At 40.6% G+C, this 22860-nt stretch overlaps 1 protein-coding gene across 1 annotated transcript in view; it reads left to right on the top strand.

The window, feature by feature from the left end:
* The first annotated feature begins 4312 nt into the window (after positions 1-4312).
* Positions 4313-22860, top strand: part of thrab (thyroid hormone receptor alpha b) — a 240256-nt gene continuing 221708 nt past the window's right edge. Inside the window, exons 1-2 of the mRNA XM_085169644.1 lie at positions 4313-4555; positions 7150-7327. The gene's annotated coding sequence lies outside the window, so the exon portion shown is untranslated. The remainder of the gene's footprint in view (positions 4556-7149; positions 7328-22860) is intronic.

Here is a 22860-nt window from a genome sequence, read left to right on the forward strand (position 1 = left end):
TTACTGCCTGATGAGGGTTGGAACATCCCTTAAGGGCTTAGGCAGTGCACTAATAGTGGCTGTCTGGAGACTGAGAAGTCTTCAGAGTGCAGTCACCCATGACATACTGATCTCTATCCACTCATTCATTCAGCTAGAATGAGTCGACCCCACTAGCAGCAGCACCTCTTGTAAACACAAGTGGTCGTAATGCAAAAAATACTAAACTTTTATAATCATTTAGCACAAGAAATCGCACACTGGAGACATTTCAGAGCAATCGGAAACAGCAGGTGTTTAAGAGGCGTTCGTTTTCTGGGAAAAACCACAGCTCAGCCGATGAGTTGTGCACGCTATTGCAGCGAGTACATATTAGATAAAGATATATCACATGGAGGGTTATAAAAGCATTAAAAATGGAAAAGAAGATGTGACAGCGCCACTGCTCCTCAGTAGTCATGGCTGCAGATCATGCTCTCGCTCAAACTCAGCCTGTCATTACTGCATCTGTTTGTGGCATTATCGAGTTGATAAAATCTGTCCACGGACGTTTAGGCAGACATGATCTTCTGGCATTGTTTCTACACATTCACATCCACAGACACACAAACACATGTACAGACAAATGCTGAAAACAGTACAGGCCACTCGGTCGCAGCCAGTAATTTTGTTATCGCAGGCTGTGCATGTCTGCACAGGTGTTTGCAGTCATTCTGGCTGAAAAGACCACTGCTGGCATTGTCAGGGCTCAGTGTTGCTTTTGATTCCTGCATTCTTGTTTATTCTTGTGAGATTTGAATTCTTGTTTTAATTCAGTTCTTCTTGTATTTTTGCGTTTGTTTGGAGATTTTTGGCTCCTGTTTGGATTTCATTGCTATTTTGTTTTAGAAATGCGATTCATATTTTGGCTTCACGTCATCCAAGGCTACGTTCACACTGCAGGTAATGTGGTACTGAATATCTGATGTTTGACTGCTGTTTGAATGGTCACGTCGCATTAAATCCGTCTTTTACGTCACTGACACAAGGCAGACGCTAATTATCAGCACAGGAGAAGCGTCCTAGAAGACATCGTGAACATTTTATTTGTACTGTATAATCTGCAGATTCTTACAGAAATCTGCAACTATCCTTTGAAGCACCGCTCCTCTCTAAAACAGCAATAAGGATCATTATTAGGCCATATGTAAATATATAACTTCAAGCAAAATTGGGAAACGTAAAGTCCAAAACAGTCAAACAATACTGTTTGCTCCGGGTCTAAACAGAGCGCGGTGCGTGTGACGTCTTCTTTTGCGCATGCGGGCCGCTTTGAGCGTTCACACTGAAGCGCGTTTGCTGTCACATTTTATTTGTAGTGTGAACGAGCAGACAAAAAAATCGGATTTGATCAACAAGTCGGAATTGAGCATTAAGACCTGCAGAGTGAATGTAGCCCAAGTGATATGCTCTGGTTTTTTGTAATATTGTTGTATTTCAGTTCTTGCCTTCTTGTGCTTCTGCATCCTTGTTCTCTTCTTGTTTAGTCTTACCCTCCATGTCTTAGTGTTGGTTTTGTGTCCTTTTCCTGTTTTAATTTGAAAGGTTAGTGTCACCTGTAATTACTTTTTCCCTCCTGTGTTCTGCCGTCCTGTTTCCTATTTGTTATCTGTGAGAGCTTGGAGTCTGTATGAACTTGCTGAGTACTTTTTTATGCTTCCTGTGTCCTTCACACTGCAATGCTCCACACAGTTGGGTGTGTGGAGCATTGCAGTGTGCCTATTTATGAACAATAACATCCTATATATACAAAATGCCTTACAATGAAAGACCCTCAAAGGCAATCACACAGTTTTCTGATCCGTTACTGACATGCAAAAGCTTCATTAGTGCAAACTGGTTTGAATTATTATAGAATACTTCTGGAAAGTAAATGTTTTATTTTATAATGTTATTACTGAAGTGTCAAATGTAAATGTCAAAAGGAAAAAAGTTAACTCTAAGCGTGGGGAATGAGAATAAGAGAATGAGAGTGGGTGATTTAAACTTTATTTTATGGCTCCTCTTGTCCACATTTTGAATTGTCTTTGAGTGCAAACATCCAGTATATTCATCACCGGGCACACCAGCTCCTGGCATGGAGCTTCACACATACACAGTTTCATGTGTATGTGTCAAAGAGGGACAAGTTGTAAAATGTTGTATAATTAACGCATGAAGAAGCAGTAGAGAAAAAAACATGCAATTATGCAAATAACTATATTCATTCCTTTATTATAAGAAGACCCAACATTCATCAGCATTTCAATAAAGATGTTAATTTTTCATTTGGCTACGATTAAGCTGCATTTCTTTGCCAGCATGTTCTGCAACAGTTTTACTGAGATCATACAGAGGTTTAACCTCTTCATACTGCTGGAAATGATTAATTTTTAATCATCTTAGAGTTACTTAGACATACAGTATATGTGACAGGCGGAGGTTGTGCTATAATAAGAAGTTACAGGCCAAGAACTTTATAGCCAAATAAAAACTGCTGGTTTCACCAGAGGTTTTTATGTGCTTAACCTTGGGGTTTTTTTGTAACTTGGGTGCAATGGGGCATGCTCTAAACACAATATTGACATAATCAGACCATCATTTACTTTTGGCACTCATTTTGTCAACTCATAAACTCAACTCATTGAGAGAATAGTTATTTGCTTTTGCAAAACGTCAGCAGATTTCAAAACTGATTATTAGAAGTTGAAGTAATTTCTGTGGGAAGAAAATAGCGATAAATCCACTGACTACTAATCAGTGGTACATTTCTTGTGGCAATCCCTTCGGTAGCCACTGACAATGTGGCTGTCGAAGTGGCATTAACTTTGGACCCAGCTGCTGTGGGTCCAACATTTTTTGTTAGCAAAAAGGTTAAGCTAAAGCGGGGTCCCCAATCCCAGTCCATGAGGGCCGGTGTCCCTGCAGGTTTTAAATCTCACCCTGGGTCAACACACCTGAATCACATGATTAGTTCATTACCAGGGCTACGGTCGTGTCCAAATTCATGGGCTGCATCCTCCTGAGGCCGCATTTGTAGACCGATTACGTCACAGCGACGCGCCGAAGGCTGTCCAAATTCGTAGACTCCTCCGAATGCAGCCGACAAATGCGTCCTCCTTTTCCCCGAATTTGAAGGATGGGTCGGGTGTGTCCTTCTTGGCCCACCATATCCCAGAATTCATAGCACGGCCCAGCCAAGCTCCAGTTTCCGGCAATGGCGGCCACTACTAAGTTTTAAAATTACTCTTATTAATCTTTCTGGGCCACAAAATAAACTTTAAACATATTTTCAGGCGAGAATGTGGGTTAGCTCGTTGATAATTAAAAATGAACACAAAAAATGGAGAAAGATTTCGGGGTCCATTTTCGATTTTCGTGCCATGGCGCTGACAACCGGAAATGCTCTGAATTAAGGGCGGGAGTAGATCGAGAAGGCTAGACCGTCCAATTCCATAGCCGTTTACTTCCGGCCTACCCGACCTCCTGAGGACCCGGCCCACGTAGACCGCGAAGGCCGGGTCCTCAGGAGGATGCAGCCCATGAATTTGGACACGACCTATGTCCACACGTACACGGGTATTTTTGAAAACTGAGATTTTCCGTTTTCGTTTTAAAAAATAATCCCGTCCACACGTAAAGGCAGAAATGAAGGAAAACGCTGCTAGGAACATGCCAAAGCAGCAGGTGGCGCTATATTCCTAACCTGCAGAAATGTTGGCCAATCAGAAGTCTAGAACCCTCGGTGGGAAATAGTAAACAAAGTTGGGGCATAGAAGCAGAACCTAGTGGTATGTGTGGAGGGACAGTAACTGTGTGTGTATATGTAAGCATTTAAACACTGCAGAGAGAACAATTAACAGTAACAGTATTGTAGAAATTCATTTCACCGAAACAATAACATGGCGCACAGTGTGACGTCAGAAAAGGCGCACACCTTTGACGCTGCGTTTTCTCCGTTTTTCTGTAGAAAATATCCACCCTGGCCGGAGTTTTTAGAAATCTCCGTTTTCAGTGACCGAAAACGCCGTTTATGTGTGGACGAAAGGTGCAAACGCATAGAAAAATCTGCGTTTTCAAAAATACCCGGGTACGTGTGGACATAGCCCAGGCCTCTGGAGAACTTCAAGACATGTTGAGAAGGTAATTTAACCATTTAAATCAGCTGTGATGGATCAAGGACACATCTAAAACCTGCAGGGACACTGGCCCTCGTGGACTGGGATTGGGGACCCCTGAGCTAAAGGTTCAACAGGTTTATTAAAACACAAGGTGAGTATTGCATGGATTGGTACTTACAGAGCGCTTTTCTACTCCGACTGCTTTCTCACTACAAGCCTCATTGACACACACTTGTTCCCCAATTCATGCATGCTTTTTTCTATGCCGGAGCACTTTTAACCCAACGTTCGCACACTCACACAGATGCAACCCAGTGTTCAGTATATTGGCTTTCAACATGCAAGTTGGAGGAGCCAGGGATTGAGCCATGGACCTCCCAATTAGTCGATCGCACACTCTACAGGAGGTAGACCAGCTGTGGCTCATAACTACAGAGGTTTGTAAAAGTTGGCAATCTTCATCTTTTCCAGTCTTGAATGAATTAATTGTTTTCCATCTTAGAAACTAAGGTCCCCAGAGGCTTCAAGGCTTAGATTAACCAGTTATTCTTTATTTTTGGAGCTGTGTTTCATCCAGTAGGTGAACAACAAATGGCACATACATGCTGGTGAGGCAGAACAAGGGAGGTTTAGCTATGTTTATATCTTTAGAAAAGGTAACAAGATACAAAACAGTCTGAGCAGCTCTAATGAGACTGGTGAGCTGGAGTTAAATGCTGAGGATAAATGATAATGAGACACAGGTGTGCCAGCCTGAGCCTGGAGAAGCCACGCCTATTTGGGGAGGAGCTGAACACAGATGACAAGTATTTAAAACGAAACAATGAGCTGAAAAAACTCAAATATCAGTACAAGGCTTAACTGTATACCTCCCATGTTGTAGCCTTGGAACAGTAAGTAATGATTCAGCCACTACTGTGCAAATGTACAGACATTTCTCCATTTGTACCTTTTCTTATCATATTTATTCAGTCACACAACAAGCCCAGAGCAAAGAGAACAGTTGCCAGGTTCCCACAATGCAACGTGTTGCCCTTTGTTTGTTGACATGGCAAATAAATGGTGCAATTATTTCGTGATAGTTACTTTGCCTCTGTGAGAATTCAGCTGGCATTAGATTTACTGAGACTCTTTACTGTACCGTGTAATAACGATAGTGAGGAGCAGTTAGACAATGTTAGTGTTGGACATAAATGGAAGATTGTGTCTCCAGTTTTCTTTTTACAGCTGCTTTCTTCCTTGTAGCTTTCTCTCTCTCTCTCGCTCTCTAATCTTTGGCTGCTCATCTGGAGAGCATTTGCAAAATTGTCTGTAATGGCAGTGAAGCTGTTTAATTTTGTGATCATGTAAGGAGACAAAGTGTAGGAGATGTCGCATAAGATTTTTAAGATGCTCAGATTAGCTGAGGCCCTTGGAAGGGATCTAGATAAAGACAGTGTGTCCTGTGAAAGGAGATAGTGTAGCATCCAAAAGAAAGTACTTATATAGACAGGCGGTTCAATCGAACAGACTGACCCACCTAAAAGTCCTCAAGCGCGAAAAAGAGTTAATACAAGAAAGAAAGTGGAAATAATTACATGATAGTGGAAAAGAGTATAACTATTGAATAATAACATGAAAAATAAAGTTTTTAAAACATTTTTAGAGCCTTAAAGTTGTAGAAATCTTATAAATATTCCAAAAAACAAAAGTCTTAATGATAAGATTGAATAATGAAAAGTGAATCAGCACAGCGCTTTGTTTGTTTCTCTATCCAATTTCAGCATTGGTGCTGAATATAGGCAGCACTTTATTGGAAACAGATGTAAGCCAACATGCACTGCTCTCCGTTGTAATCCACAATGATCCTCTAAGCAAAGCCCAACTGATTAAGATTGCTTAAGACTGATACACGTAGCGATGTTTGGTCATTTCAAAATCCATCATTTTGTTTATCTGCTGATATTTTTTTCTTTCAGACACATGAAACTTAAATGGATTTCCCTGAAATTCATTCAGTTATTCGTTTACTCATTTATGCTGACTGGTTGAAGGGTGTTTCTACTGTCTCTTTTTTATTGTTTTGTTGTTATAGATGCAGTTATGGCTCCAGCTCCATGTAGCTAATAATCACCCATTAATATGAGTCTGTGAATAAATCAGTCAGGCTCTACCTTTAACTCATTTACATTTAATGCATCATTTACATAAGTTATACGTAAGAAATCATCTATAAAAAACTTGAATTTGCTGGACACTATAATCCGATTCAACTACACATTAACACAAATATCTAATCAGCCAGAAACTCGGTGCATTCAGGCGTGCAGACATGTCAAGACGACCTGCTGAAGTTCAACCTGAGCAGCAAAATGGGGACAAAAGTTAATGAAAAAGGCCTGGCGTTTCATTTCTGATCTACTGACATTTTCCCCCATGCAAATATGTCTGTTTTTCTTTTAAAATTAAATTAAATAATTGAAGATATGTTCTTTTAAAGATGATTTTACAATATTTAATGTTAAATATTTTCAATAGAATCAATATTTTTTGGTATTTAATCTCTTGTTTTCAGGAATCTAAGGAATTATCCAAGTGACCTTTACATGCAGATTTTCAGAGTCAGTAGGTGGACATAAATGATGCACTACATGAGTATAGATCAGCAGTCTAATCAATGCACACATGAGCACACTGAGCGACTGGATTTCATTCATTTTCATGTGATATTCATAAGAAACAAACAAATTAAATAAAAAAAAAGATGTCTACAAACTATAAGGGAACAGAAATGATACATGCTCCTGGTGTCATGAGTAGATACAGTTTACATGTAATATAAAATAAGCAGTTAATGTTATAACTGTGATATAATCCTTCCATATCGCATAGAAGATGCGACTTTTGTTTCTACCTCAGTAAGCTGTTTATGTTAAAATCTTGTTGATGTTTATTTTTCTTCACAAGATGTTAATTCATATAAATGAGTCACTAAGCCATGTCTCAGTGGTTTACTTCTCCTTTACTTATTCCCTTCTTTTTTCTTTTTTAGGAAGGACCTAGGTCACTGTGTTCCCAGCAATATTCACTCACCCATCCGGACCATTGAACTCAAGAGTTCCAGTTACTTCCATAACCACAGGTTATGTATAAAACTCAGCACTGGGCATGGAGACTGCTTCTACAGACATGAATGCGTCTCTCTCAGGAGCTCAGTGAATTCCAGCAAGGTATTGTGATAGGACGCCACCTATGCAACAAGTTCAGTCGTGAAATTACTACCAACTGTTCCACAGTCAATAGTTTGTGATATTATAACAAAGTGGAAGTAATTGGGAATGATAGCAACTCAGTCATGAAATAGTAGCCCACATAAAAATGATGTATAATGTCCAACTTTCTCGAGTGCCAGTCACCACCGACCTCAGAACTTCATGTGGACTGCAAAGTGTCAAAGGTGCGTAAAGCACGCCATGACTGGACTTTAGAGCAGTGTAGATGCCAGACTTCTGTCTGGCAATCCGATGGACCGTTCTGGTGTTTGCCATGAGAACAGTAATTGTCTAACTGCGTTGTGCTAAGTGTAAAGCATGATGGCGGGGGGATTATGGTGCAGGAGTTGTGCTCAGCACCTTAGTTCCACTGAAAGGCACTCTTATTGCTTCAGCATGCTAAGACACTTTGGACAATTTCATGCTCCCAACTTTGTGGGAACAGTTTGACGATGGCGCCTTCCTGTTCCAACATGACTGCGCACCAACAAAGCAAAGTCCATAAAGACATGGACGAGGGAGTCTGGTGTGGAAGAACTTAACTGGCCTGCACAGAGTCCTGACCTTAACCCGAGAGAACACCTTTGGGATGGATTGGAGCAGAGACTAGGGCTTGCTGGGCGTTCTCATCCAGCGTCATTGTCTGACCTCACAAATGCACTTCTGGAACGCACTCCAAGTCTTATGGAAAGCCTTCCCATAAGTCCTGAAACTGTTAGCTGCAAATAGCTGCAGAGGGTAGGCTGACATCAAATTAAACCCTTTGGATAAAGAATGTCACTAAATTCATTTCAATAAGGAAAGACGATTTGGAATAATTGGACATGATTTATTGAGGTAGCAGAACAGAATCCCAGCAGTGATCGGATTTAAGACAGAACCCCCCCGGAGTGTAGACACTGGTGGAGGTGAAGATGAAGACTGAGGCTTGAATAGAGCTCCATCTCAGGTGGAGATGAGGAGGAGGCGAGTTGCACGAACGAGAGTCTGAAAGGAAGAATGACAGAGAGCACAAATTTAAACCACATGAAGCGGAGCCTGATTGGCTCAAGGAAGGAGGCCTAGAACAAGATGGGACTGCAGTAATGATGTCAGTATTGAGATTGACAGCATGGGAAAGAGGTAATCATGTAAAGAACAGGAAAACCGCCAAACACAATGCATGTGCAATGCAAGCACATGAGTGATTACAGATCTTCCTTACTGAACTTAGCAATGAGGTTCATATGTATGTGAACGGCTACCTAATCAGTCTTCATACAAACTGTGCTCAGGGCCAAGGTCACATTTGTTAATTTACCAGTTCGTCTCCAATTTCACTACATTGTATAATTTTCACCAAAATCTCTGATATATGCACATATTTTCATGCCTATGGTTACTATTGACCATGCAGTCATAATTCTGTTGAAAGAATTATGTATATATTTGCAATCACCTTGAGGACAGAAGTTAAAGGAAGGGAAAGACACAATCAAAGAAACAGAGAGGTGAGAAGATAAAACTAGGCGTGGAAATGGGCCAACATTCCCAGAAATCATCTATTAGATTTCACTATGCAGGATCCAGCTTACAGTATATGCACACTCTGAGAATATGGACTTATCAGCAGTGATAACACTAAAGTTGGGTAACTTTGAGACTGTTGGCATTTCTCTTTGAGCACATTTGAGGACCATGATGAGCTAAAAACAGAAGCAGCACCAAAAGTGCTCCAGAGCTGTGCAAGAACATAGCAATGAGCGGTGCACTGGCTAATTTAATAATAGGTGTGGCTTTTGGCCCAGAAATTTACAGTTTACCTTTTTTGTTTGTTTGTTTTTTGAAAATAGGTTTAGATGCCAGGGGTGGAGAGCTTTTAGATCTTTCATAGTGGATTGATGGACTCTATCAGTGTAAAACTGGCTCCCTGAGCTTTCGCCTGTTCCTGTAATTTAGCCACATTTTTTGCCTTCAGTTGACAATAATATGGATGGATGTTTAATATTTAATAAGTAGAAGGGGGGAATTATAGCCACTGGCCCCTGGAGCCAGGCCTCTTTCCTGTACTTTTGCTGATTTGGCAGGATGTACTCAGCCACTTAGCCACTCAATTACCACTAAACACTAAACAGCTACTGAGATCCTTTTTTCTTTTCCCCCCAAAGGACACGCACCAGCACAGTGGTGAAGTTCACATACATTACTTACATACCACTGGTACAAAATGGACAGATGGGAATAAAGACACTTGTAGTTTCTTGAGCTTACACCAGATGTTTGCTCTTAAGTGACACAAATCCAAATTGGCCTTTTATGGTGAGAACAGTTAATGGGCTGATGGTCACCAATGCAAAGTAGCTGGGAGTTGTTGCCACTTAAAGCCTGGACACATGAAGATGCTTTGCTGAATTATAGGAAATTAAGATGAGAGAATCTTTGCAATGACCTCGGTCGTTTTCCAGAGCAGGACATCATGTAAGGTGACATTTATAGCAGACATTATAGCACTACCCTGATATGACCTCAGGAGCCACAAGTGTTCAGGCTTACAAAGAAAAAAATGATTGTGGGTGATTTCACATTCATCAGACTCTGCAGGTGTGTGCTGCATTTTTAAAAATGTTAGTTTTTAAAAGTCCATTTTGTTGCTGAAGAGTGACAGCTTAAGAATACAGTACAGGCACCATATAATGCCTTATATCAATTAGCTTCTTTGTGTCCCATTTTAACGTACTTTGGTCTCTGATTGTACTCATTCAACACAGCTTGGTTCACAGGTCGCATGTAGAGCTGTCTGCCATAAAAGACTGACAGACAAAAACAGATTTTTCACAATCGGAGCTGAAAGCCAGCCTGCAGGCATATATTTTTTATACACTGGTCCACTCTGAGATATACTGTAGAGCTATTTTACAAAGCTTCACTTCAAATGTAAAAAGCAAAGGAAAAGGTTTATATTATAAGAGAATGCTTGCATATGTTTTAAGTATTCAAAGACCATGATGATATCTGACTTTGAATACAAAGTCAAAAAAATCAATGGTTGCCTGGTAATTGCATTGAATTTTTTTTTCGCTGGTAGAAATCAATTGCAAGCAGTAGAGGAAACCAACAAGTCGTCCACAGGTTGACCAGCTGGTTGCTGCTTTTCTGTCCTTTGTCCTCTGACAAAGTTTGCATGTAGCATCTGCTCTTGAGCCAAAGTAAACTGGCTGGAGTTTGGTTCTTATAAAATATTTTCTCACTTCAAATTTTATTCTAATATGCTTAAAAGTTAGGTTGCTTTTTCTTTCTTTCTTTCGCTCTTTCTTTCGCTCTTTCTTTCTTTCACAAAGAAGCAGTTTCATATCAGGATCTAGTTTATTTTCATAGCATGCCTTCTGTCAGATTAGTCATATGAAAATGTCCAAAAAACCCATTTACAATTATGTTTTAATAATAATATTGTATACTTTATTGATCCCTGTGGGGAAATTCTTCTCTGCATTTAACCCAGGGATGGGCAATTCCAGGCCTCGAGGGCCGGTGTCCTGCAGGTTTTAGATCTCACCTTGGGTCAACACACCTGAATCACATGATTAGTTTGTTACCAGGCCTCTGGAAAACTTCAGGACATGTTGAGGAGCTAATTTAGCCATTTAAATCAACTGTGATGGTTCAAGAACACATCTAAAACCTGCAGGGACACCGGGCCTCGAGGCCTGGAGTTGCCCACCCCTGATTAACCCATTCACTCAGTGAAGCAGTGGGCAGCCATTGGGCACCCGGGGAGCAGTGTGTAGGGACGGTACCTTGCTCAGAGAGGCTGTTCAGTGGATTCAAACACCTGACCTCCAATTATGGGGCCACCACTCTACCTACTGAGCTATCTCTGTCCCCTTTTATCACACTGGGGGGATTATTGCACATTATCAGCTCATTTTTATGTTAGGGATGTATGTAGGGACATTACTTGCTCTTACTTTAAATTTATAACCTGAACTATTCATTTTTAGTAAAAATGTATGGGGTTTTGATTGATACTGCACAAAACATGAAATGTCCAGAAAACATCAACAAAAAATAATTAATTGAATATATGGTGTCAACTGGAGAAGTTTTGTTATGATGTCAACTGATCTCGTCTTTGTTGCCATGTAAAATATGCCCATTTTTTCCCCCTTTTTTCCTAAACTGTCTTCCAGTTTTTCTGTGATTCCTCCTCTCTGCTTTTATGCACATAAAAGTGTGTGCAATGGAGGAACATTAGTAGTCAAAAGCAGACAATGATGTCTGACATGTGTCCCTTTGTGATATGCAATAAAAACACAAGGCTTCTGTGTGGGACTGCAGGTCAGTGAAGCTTTGAAGAATCAGCCATAAACCTCATAGTGCCAAGAAAACTAATATAAGCCAGCCGCAAATACCAGTGTGGGTTTTGTTCAAGAAACAACAGTTATTGAAGGTGAAGGATGAAGAGTGTGATGCTGTTTTTAATTAATGGGGAGCACCAGCACCATAGAAATATAATTTTGGACCAGCTGATATTAGCTTTGTCTGTCTCAGTTTTGATAAACAACAAAAACTTAAAAAAAAGAACGAAAGAAAGAAAACTCATAACTTCAGCATTTTATAATGCTATCCTTACACTAGGAAAATAGTGGTTGGAGACCTCAGCACAACAAAAATTACTGTGACCATTTGCAATGAACCTGCAGTTGTGTTGCCTTTGAAATTGCTGCTTTAAAAATAGGGACCAACCATCTTCAAAGTCTTCAAGAATCAGTCTGCTATCGGTTTTGGATTGACTGGGGTCCACTTACATGAAATCTAATTGCAATAATATGGTGATTGTTACTTTTGTGAAAATTGCTAATCTGTTACTACACACAGAAATTCATAGTAAACACTGCTCACTTACAGAATCCAGGCAGAACCTCATTGATATATTGATGCTCATAATAGTGACATAGTTAGTTACTGTACGACATAGCAGATCAGATTATACATTTAGCAAAAAAAGGTGAGTAGAGTCTCAAAGAGGTGGATTAGAGATGATTTACAGTTCTTGGTGCAGACTGACTGCTGAGTGTTGGCAATCTTTATGCATTCATAAATTAGATGGCAATTATTTGCAAACTGTGATCCCACTAAGTTCTATTGCAGTTGTTTGGGAGCTGGTTGCTTCCCACTATGCAACCCAGCTGCCCAGAGGTTGAGGGTGCAACACTCTCAACCTCTGGATGAGCAGCTGGTTGCTGCTACTGCTTGCAATTGATTTCGACCAGCAATAAATTCAATAGAATTACCAGGCAACCATTGATTTTTTTTTTTTCTTTTTCTTTTTTTTTTGTGCAAAGGGGTTTCCATCCTTTGTTTTTTACTCTGGTGTGACAGAGACACAAGGCTTTTATCCTTTGGGCTGTCAGTAACTACCTTTTTTGACATTAACTAATTAGTCATTTGTTCTATAAAACAGCGGTCCCCAACCTTTTTTGCGCCACGGACCGGTTTATGCCCGACATTATTTTCACGGACCGGCCTTTAAGGTGTCGCGGATAAATACAACAAAATAAAACTAGTACCGGTACTGAAAAAAAGAAGAGTTATTCATAACACACATAAAAAGACCCAGGAAAACCGAGTAAACGATAACAAAATAACGCTGAAAACCGATAAAAACCCTGAAAACCATACATTTCACACCTGAGCCTCAACTCTCACGGCCCGGTACCAAACGACTCACGGACCGGTACCGGTCCAAGGCCCGGGGGTTGGGGACCGCTGCTATAAAACATACAAATACTATGAAAAATTGCCAACATAGATCCTGTAGAGCAAAACATGTTTTATCTGATTAGCAGTCCAAAACTGACAAAAATATTCAGTTAACTATGATGTAATAAAAGGAATTATCTGACATTTCTACTAACACCCCATCCTCCAGTTTTGGTGCAATAAATTAATTTCATTTAGTCAATATCTGCAATTCTTTAAGCTTTAGTTCTACAGATAAGACATATTTGAAGTCTAATGGATCACCATTTGATTGTTACAAGCTTATCATTTGCTATTTAACATTTTATTTATCGGTAGCATTGTTCTTGCTGAATGAAAACTGCGGCACCACAAGTCTCTGAACCCTACGTCAATACTTGATACTTTTTCCACACTAATCTAAAGTAGATAACTCTTTGTGACTGCTTCTACCATAACCACATGCTTTTATCCTTTCGTCTTTGTTTGACCCTCTCTCCTCCTTGTTTGTTTCTCTCTCTCGCTATCTGTCTCTTCAAGATAATTTACAGTTGGACATTAGCCATCCTGGTACTCTCACTCACTCCCCTAATCACTTACTGGACCTGCTCCAGTGCATCAGTGCTAGCCTTCAAAATTGTCTGCATTGCAGGGGAGAGCTGCTGACAGAGAGGAATGGAAAGATGTGAGGGAGGTTAATTTACAGTATGTGTTAGGGGAGAATAAGGCTTGTTTTTGCCTTTGGCTGACTGACATTTCATTGGAGGTGTGGATGCAGTGGGATGCTGAAAGGTTACGTCTTAGAATACAAGCTGCGCCGGCGTTTGAGATATCAGAAGCGTTTACGTCACACTGTATGTGCAGGTTTATCTTTAATGGAAACACAGTTTGAAAATCTTGTTTAGGACTACTTAAATTATTTACACTTTCCTTTTTATTGTATTTTAAATCAGTGCATGTTTTTCAGTCATTAGACTTACTGGATTACCAAAAAACAGACAAACCCAGGGTTTGCCCAGCCTGTCTTTGATAGACATTACACAGGATCTCAAGGTGTCTACTTTGGTGAACCTCATAGCGTCCCCCAAAAGCGTTCTTCTAAAAGAATAACCACTGAACACTGCTATATTACCCTCCAGCCGTGTATATTTTGTAGAGGTGGGAATCACCATACATCCCACGATACGATATTATCACAATACTTAATGCACGATACGATATTATTGCAATTTTATAAAAATATTTTGCGATATTCAGATTCTGTACATAAAGCTAAACTTTATCAATATTCACTTTATCTAATATCAAAGTCTCACACTCAGTCTTTCTCTCATTTCAGTTTTATTGTTGACAAACTGAACGGTTTGTATTACAGTCTAGTCCAACTTAACTGAACGCAACCATCTGGTACAATTATAGCTATTCTGAACTATGCAATTTATGAAAACTATGCAGCCCATTCAGCAACTGAAGAATTTGAAAGTAAATTAAAACAAAATATAATTTTACATTAAATAAAAAAGTTTTAAACTTAATTAAAATAAAACATGTCTTAAATTAAAATAAGTAAACTGTCATGTTTATTGCTGCCAAAAAAAAGTTCAACACATTTGGACAGTGAAGGAATGTCAGGATTCTTGTTTAGAAAAAGGACCAACATGCTCTGAAGTCAGAGCACAAAAACCTTTTTTTGTAACAAAATATTGATTTCTGCTGTCCCTGTATCGATACATTATTAGCAAACAAAATATCACGATACTACACAGTATCGATTTTTCCCCCACCGCTAATATTTTGGCATACATCAAAATACATAGAGTATCATCCCAGTGAGTATGCTTCTGTGTTGCAGAGTTCTAGTATGTAGCTTGTTTTATGCCCCCCAAATCTCAAGGCACAGCCAGGGGAGGAAGGTGTTGGTTGTGGCACTCTCAGAGTTGCGTCTAATTTGTGCAGATGATGTGGTTCTGTTGGCTTCATTAAATGACATGACCTTTAATTCACACAGGGGCAGTTTGCAGTGTGAGACTGTAAAGAGTCAGCACCTCAAAGTCTGAGGCCTTTGTTTTCTACCGGATTGCTGACACTGGGTTTACAGGAAAATGTAACCATCTTTGTCCACAAGGAATGGGATTGATCGTGAGATTGATTTGACCTCAGAGCGTTGTACTGACTTTGCTGTTGAAGGGAAAGCTGAACTGAAAGGCAAAACCTTTGACTTACCTGTCATTTCCCATTCCAGCCCTCACCTATGATCATGAAATGGGCAGTGACCAAAAGAATGAGGTCACAGAGATAGCCCGTCACTTAGCAGAAGGTGGCTTGGCCAAACTTTGGAAGGAGCTTGAGTATAGTAGCTGCTTCATGGCTAAAGGTTCATGATGTGTCTTGATGCATGCTCAATCATCCAGGTAAGTAAATCCCAAAACGTTGATTCTGTTCATATGGACGCAGCGTTATCAGTGGGAGAAACGTTTTGTCACTCATCCAAGGGACTTCTTCAGCATTTTATAAGGTTGGGGAAACCTGCAGTCAGGTGAGACTGAAGAAGTCCCTTGGATGAGTGACGAAACATTTCTCCCACTGATAACGCTGCGTCCATATGAACAGAATCAACGTTTTGGGGGTTCATGGTGTGGTTTGAGCATTGGATTAGGATGCCTCCTGGATTTCTCCATTGAGGTCATCCTGGCACAACCAGTTGGAGGAAAACGCAGAGTAGAATCTCAGTTCACTGGGGAGATTATACAGCTCATCTGCCGAGGAGCATTCAAGATCCTGTGGGAGGAACCAGAGACGATGCTGAGGAAAATGAACATCTTGCTTCTCTCTTGCCGCTGCCACCAGATTTTGTGGCAAAATGGAAATTCAGTCTATTTTCCCAACCATATTTTAGTATTTCTGAAGTTTTTGTTGTCATTCTACTATAATTCAATCAGAAATATTGTATTTTATTCTATATCGATTTACAGTAGAACACAATTTATCTTTTTGGAAAACAAAACTTTTTAGTCCAAGAAAAGGTGAAAAAGAGGACGGCATGGAGTAAGAAAAGAAAAAAAAGACAAACGCATGAGCGAGCAAAATAAGATTAGATGTGCACAACGGGGCCTGACTGCATCATACTGTGCACAGGCATGACCTGCTGGCACTCTGGGCTCCCTGTCTGCTTTGAATCTCTGATCTTTTTTATTTTCCTGGCAGTCTGCGGAGGCCAAATTGTCACGTCAGTAAAGCCTGTATGTTCTCTACGCTGCTTTTATTTTCTTGTGGTTTTGAATGTGAATTACGGCCTGCAAAGGCATGCAAGCAAACGAGGATTTCATGGGTGCAGCACTTTGATTAGTCCACTCACTCTGGTTTGTTAATAACCGATGCAAATAAGAATCGTGTGAAAATATGGACACAATCAGATTAGAAGCTGATACATCGCCCTCCAACTGTGCTGTAGAATTCTTTTATGTGGCATTCGCCCTGCTGTATGTTCCCCCTGCCCCAAAGTGTGAATGGTGTATCTGATGGTAATAAATTAGCTCTCAGCTGGAACCACTAAGACCTAAACAAAGGAACACATCCCAACGACAAAGAAATTTTGATTTGGCAGCAACACGCCTCAGAAATTAAAGCTCACATTTTACCTCTACAGTGTTTCCTCCGCTGCTTTTCTTGTTTTCTCAAGCCTGAGTGCAATCAGAGGCATCTGTAGAGAAATGGGTGCACAGTAAACTTAATGATGGAGCAGAACAGCCTGTGTTTGTTTTGGCTTCAGGTCGTAGATGGGCTGCATGGCATCTGTGATTCAAAGTACGCAGCATGACAAGAAATCTAATAGCTTTAAGTTTGAATTTGTAACATAGTAAATGGTTTGTGTCTGTCTATAATAACGTAATAATATAATAATTATATAATAATAATAATAATAATAATAATAATCTTAAAATGCGTAAAAATCCCAATAGTAAAATAAATTAGCATGCTAGTAAAATGAATGGCAAAATGTTTCAACTCTCCTTTACAGAAAAGATGGAAGCCTTTTATTCTAAAGCGCTCGTGTTATTTTGTGAAATGAATGGATTTTGTGTGGAAATCAGCGCTGGTTTGATTGGGTCTCAAAAATCTGAAACCAGAGAGTAGTTGGAAAAACTCTGAGGCACAAAACCTAAGCTGAGATTGCTTTTGTTGAGCAGTTTTTAATTATACGTTAACTTAATATAAAGTCGAGTTAAAAGAACAACATTAAATCAAGTCTGTGTTCGGTCTGGCATCCCTCTGCCATTTCAATTTTTTTGGCAGGATTTTATTATCTTGGGGTTCTTCCCAAAGTTGTTCTGAGGGTTAAATCTGTTTTATTGTTTTCTATCTCTACATGTAATCCCTCACTGATGCCAGAAAGGTGTTTACATTTGTGTGACAGATTCTTAAAACGTGTGCAAAATTTTATCTCTCTGGCTGCAAATTTTGGCCGTATCTGTATTTTTATTCCTGGAAAAGAAAATGTATTGGCTCCAAAAATTCAGCACGGGCCAGGTTCTGATTTGATCCTCTTCAGTGATTCCCAGATTGAAGGACTGATACATGCATTATACTTTTTTACCTAATGAGGAACAGAACTTTCAGCACCACAAAGATACCTTTAGATCCAATAAAGTCCACTTCAACATAAGCTCGTCTCACTCCTTAGACACTCATCGAGCCAGTAGCAGTTCCATTACCCTCAGCCTCTCAGCCTGAGGGCTCGCTGTGAGGTAGTAACAGCTTCATTGTTACTTACAGAAATCCACTTATGTTGCAGCATTCTTGCTGTGCTGGTTACTTGTGTTTTTGTGAAGAGAGACTTTTAAAAGAAGTTTAATTTGATGCTGAGACGACACAACAGATGTTTTTGCAAAATCTCCTTCCACTTCTCAAAGGTTGAAGTATTTAAAATGATGGTAAGGAAAACACTAGAGGGTTTTGTCATGCTAGCACAAATGAAAATTGGTTTGGTGATGAACAGTGTTGGGAAGGTTACTTTTAAAATGTATTCCATTACAGATTACAGAATACATGCCCCAAAATGTATTCTGTAACGTATTCTGTTACGTTACTCAATGAGAGTAACGTATTCTGAATACTTTGGATTACTTAATATATTATCATGCTGTTTACAACTACTGAATGTACTATTGCTGTGATTTATTACTGTTACTGAAGGTCCGCGGCTCCGAATCGTAGTAAAGGGACCTCTGGCTAATACGGTGGGTTCTGTGTCGGCTCGTAGCCGAAAAATAGCTTTACTTTGTTGTCTGGGTCAACTCTGCTTGCGAGAGACAGAGAGAGGCGTTGAAAGGCTGCTCCAACGGAACTTATTGTTTCAGAGGAAAACAGAACACAGTGTACAGTAGAGTCTTAATAGCTTACTTACAACTGGGCTCGTCAGGCTCTCTTCTTGGCTGCAGTGGTTATTATTATATTTACATGCTTCCAGCTCCTGTTTCTGCTCGATGACAGCTCGTACTTTTCCACTAACCCTCCCAGAGTGAGCAAGTCCCCAAATGAACTTTTCTCTACTGAAACGACTGCTAACGGTCAGCTTTAATGCAATGTGTGATGACCATATTCCTGTGTGGTATATGAACAGTGAACTTCCGGTCACTGGGAAAAATGTGTATTCCCCAGCTGGTTTCTGGGTGCTGCTGGATGAAATCGGAGAGGTGTCCCATCAAAAACTTCTTTGTGATTTCTTTGGTCCCCTGCAGGTCATCTGTTGTCATCCGTAGTTTGCATGGAAACCACTGATTTGTCTGCAAATAGACATTGGATGTAGTGAAATTTGACATTTGTTTTTTAAAGGAAAGTTATAGGAATGTAACATATTTTTCAAAATATTCTGTTATATTTCAGGAATAGCTAAAGGCTTTTATATTCACTTTAGTTACCACATTTCTTACCACAAGCACAGTTTTACTGCATTCCTTTTTTTAAGGTCATTTAAAATTCATTATGCTAAGCTTGTAACCATTATTTAGCATGTTTTGGGTTTTTTTGTTTTTTGTATTGGTTCGTCAAGTTCTTAGCTATCCCTTGTACCCTATGTACTTTGCATAATGAGATTTGTTTGTTTGTCACACAGACAAAGATCTTAAGGATCCAAAGCCATTTCCTGCTGAGATGAGCGGACTGACCTGTAGTGCATAAACATGAGCATCAGGCCAGCTTAGGACTAAAATGGGAGGATTTTTTTATGATTAATTTCCAGTCTGCTGTGAACATGGATGCAGGAAGTCTTATTTGGAGGACACGTACTCATTTTGTTCTACTTCACTATGAATATCAGGGAGGACTTAACGGTCTCGTCTCTGTGGTAAATCCTCTGCACCTGCAGCGCCTTCCTCAAAGAGACGCTGATGGAGCAGCACTTTGATCCTCTGCTGTCAAATGAGAGCAGCCGGCGACCCTGTGTAAGGGAGTGTTAGTGTGAATAACGAGTGACGTAGACTGTGTGTATGTCTGTGCTACCGTGTGTGCTATGAATACATAAACGCACCACAGGGAGTTTAAGACGTGCACTTATTATTCTGTGCTAGCAGCCGTAGACATCGCCTTTACACAGCCATTTGTTTCTGTATTATAAGGAAGTCACAAAATGTTATGCTGTGAAGTCATGGCATTTTGTTTAGCTTATGCTACGATTGCAGTTATTCCGATTATAAAATCTCATGTCCAACATGATTGGACTTGTGAGCTTGTTGGTAATATTTCTATATAAAACCAAAGCTGCTGAGCACCTGTGCCATTTGGCAGCTAGATCGTCATCGTGCTGAAGCTACGTCACTATTTGTGGGGGAATATTCTGTGTAAGATCTGTGAATGCTTTGGCTGAGCACTGTAAATGTAGAAGGCAACAAAGTTATTACATTCAGTCATCACTTTCTCACAAACAGATTGCATCTAATTGCCAGCTTGAACATATTTGTGGCAGGGCGTGGTCTGCGGTGCTGCTGCAGGGGAGGCGGACGCACCTGAGCGGCATCCGCGATCATGCCTCATCGGCATAAAGAGCCTGCACGAGGTCCCGTCAGTTGTTGTTGGAGTGTTTGGCTGAGCTGAAAAGCTGCAGCTGTGCGATTGTGCACAGCAACCGTGAGTGTTAATAAAGATTATGCTGCAAAGCATGTAAATATCATCGGGTTTGCCGTGGGTCATTTACACTATTCAATTTCAGCAACCATTGAAAAAGCAACAAGATCACAATTCATTGCACATGGCCACAGTAATTTTGGTTGTGCTCCGGTCTCCACCCACAGCTTTCTCCGGTGTGACTGTAGCATTGCTGACACAGGCTGCATCCCAATTCAGGGTCTGCAGCCTTAAAGTACGCAGCCTCAACGATCCTCGAGGGCCGCGTACTTAAAGACCGCTAAGGCCGGAAGTGCGAGGCTTGTGAAATGGGACGGTCTGGCCTCCGTTGCGCTGCCCAGGTTGCCTAGCAACCATGATACTAACAGCTGGAAACGTTTCATACAGCTTTGTTTGACAGAAATGAAGGAGAAATTTGTTTGTTTGTTTCTACATGAGCTTTGATCATTCTCTGTAAGATTAAGCTCAGCTATTGAACGGCGTGTATTTTAAAGTAAAGGCTTTAAAACCAAGTTAGTACAAACGTCACTAATGTCACATAACTTTGCCGACATGTGGCCAACAGTAATGTTTTCATGTTCTTTGTTATTAAACATTTGCACATAAATAAGTGACATAATATTCAGTACTTACTTAAAGTTTACTCTTCGGGCGCCCCTCATCCGCTGTTTTGTTTTCGGCAAAATTATCCACACCCACCGCCGCACTATGCATTCTGGGATATGTTGGGCCACGAAGTCTACACCGCCACGTCCTTAAAATTCAGGGAAATGAAAGACGCATCTGAGGGCCGCATTTCGAGCAGCCTTCAAATTGGGACAGCCTTCGTCGCGTCGCGGTGACGTAATCGGCCTTAAAATGCGGCCTGGTCACCATTTTTAGTCTGGACTGAAGTATCTCAACAAAAATTAGATTGCCGTAGAGTTTGGGCAAACATTTTTGGTCCTCAGAAGTGATCATCCCATCCCCTTTCAGAAGTGTTTGAGCAAATCTACTGTTCCCACCAGAATTAATGTGGTTTCCATTAACTCTAATCATTGAACGCTGGGCTGTTATTCACTGGTGAACATCTAAACATAACTTTTAAATATCTCTATTTTAGCATGGCTGTGCATGTTGATATGAGGTTTTTTTTCTAGAACAAATGCATAAACCAGTACTTAACATTAAAGGCAAAATCCCTAATATTGTTTTTTATGTCTCTTTGTGATGCCAAAACAGCTCTTAGTAGTTGGGACATGGAGAGGAGCTCTCTGGCAGTGTCCAGAGCCGTGATGTTGGCAGAGGATCCTTTGGGTGCGTGCTTTGGGCTGGGATTTCCCTGTATTGGATTGTCCCTGGCACAACAAACACATGCTGGATTGGATTTAGACTCGCTAGTTTGAAGGCTGGATCAGTGCTTTGGGATCTGATGCCTTGAGCAGGTTGTTCTGCTATGGGGAACTGCTGCCATTGGGGGAGCTTTGTTGAAAAATAATGTTTAGGCTTGTTCTAAGTGTATAAGTATAATACAAAGCAATAGTGCACAAAACAAATGTATTTTCATAATTGTCATAATTAAACTTGAGTAAATACCAACAAACAAGGTTTCCCAGCTGAACAATATAATGACCTGCCAGTGGTTGTAATGCTGAGGCTACCACACCACCTTCTAGCAGAGAAGACATCTGTTTGTGTTCCACGGCACAGATCTGTATATACATATATACTCATCACAGCTACAAAGTAAAGGGATTTGCCAGTGGTGCACAATAACCCTCTCTGTCTCTCTTTAACACAAACACACACACGCGCTTGCATGGGCAAAAATATTGTGAATTAGATTGTTGCCAGCTCCCAGGCACAGGGCTGCCATGTGTTTGAGGCACGATTTTGCAGAACATACAGGCCTTGTAAGTGCTGCCAGGAGCCGGGCTTGCATGTGGGTTCCTGACGCATTGCAGAGGCAAACAAGTATTGAACATGCCTCTGTGCTCACACACAAACATACACACAGACACACACATGGTGTAGATATACAGAAATTACACAAACATTCATACTCATGATTTATGTGTTATCATACTTTCTGCCCACTTGTCAGTCACATGCTCATGCACTGAGACCGTGCATTATACGACACTCGGGTTGGCAGGAGAAGGAAGGTGATGATAGTAAAAAAGTGGTAGGATACAACCCAAAATGTTCTCTGGGTTTCAAAGGCTGTTTGGTTGATGTGATATTTGTTGATTTTACTGTCACATGCATGCAGAATGAGCTTATTTTTTAAATTATTTTCCATGTATTTATTGTTTTTGATGATCACTCAGAGATGTCCGCATCTGACAATGGTAAATGGTAAATGGCCTGTATTTGTATAGCGCTTTTCTAGTCCCTAAGGACCCCAAAGCGCTTTACACAACCTGTCATCCACACATTCACACACACATTCACACACTGGTGATGGCAGCTACGTTGTAGCCACAGCCACCCTGGGGCGCACTGACAGAGGCGAGGCTGCCGGACACTGGTGCCACCGGGCCCTCTGACCACCACCAGTAGGCAACGGGTGAAGTGTCTCGCCCAAGGACACAACGACCGAGGCTGTCCGAGCCGGGGCTCGAACCGGCAACCTTCCGATTACAAGGCGAACTCCCAACTCTTGAGCCACGAAC

This window comes from Neolamprologus multifasciatus, chromosome 8 (assembly GCF_963576455.1).
Source record: "Neolamprologus multifasciatus chromosome 8, fNeoMul1.2, whole genome shotgun sequence".
In the NCBI taxonomy this organism is placed as follows: domain Eukaryota; kingdom Metazoa; phylum Chordata; class Actinopteri; order Cichliformes; family Cichlidae; genus Neolamprologus; species Neolamprologus multifasciatus.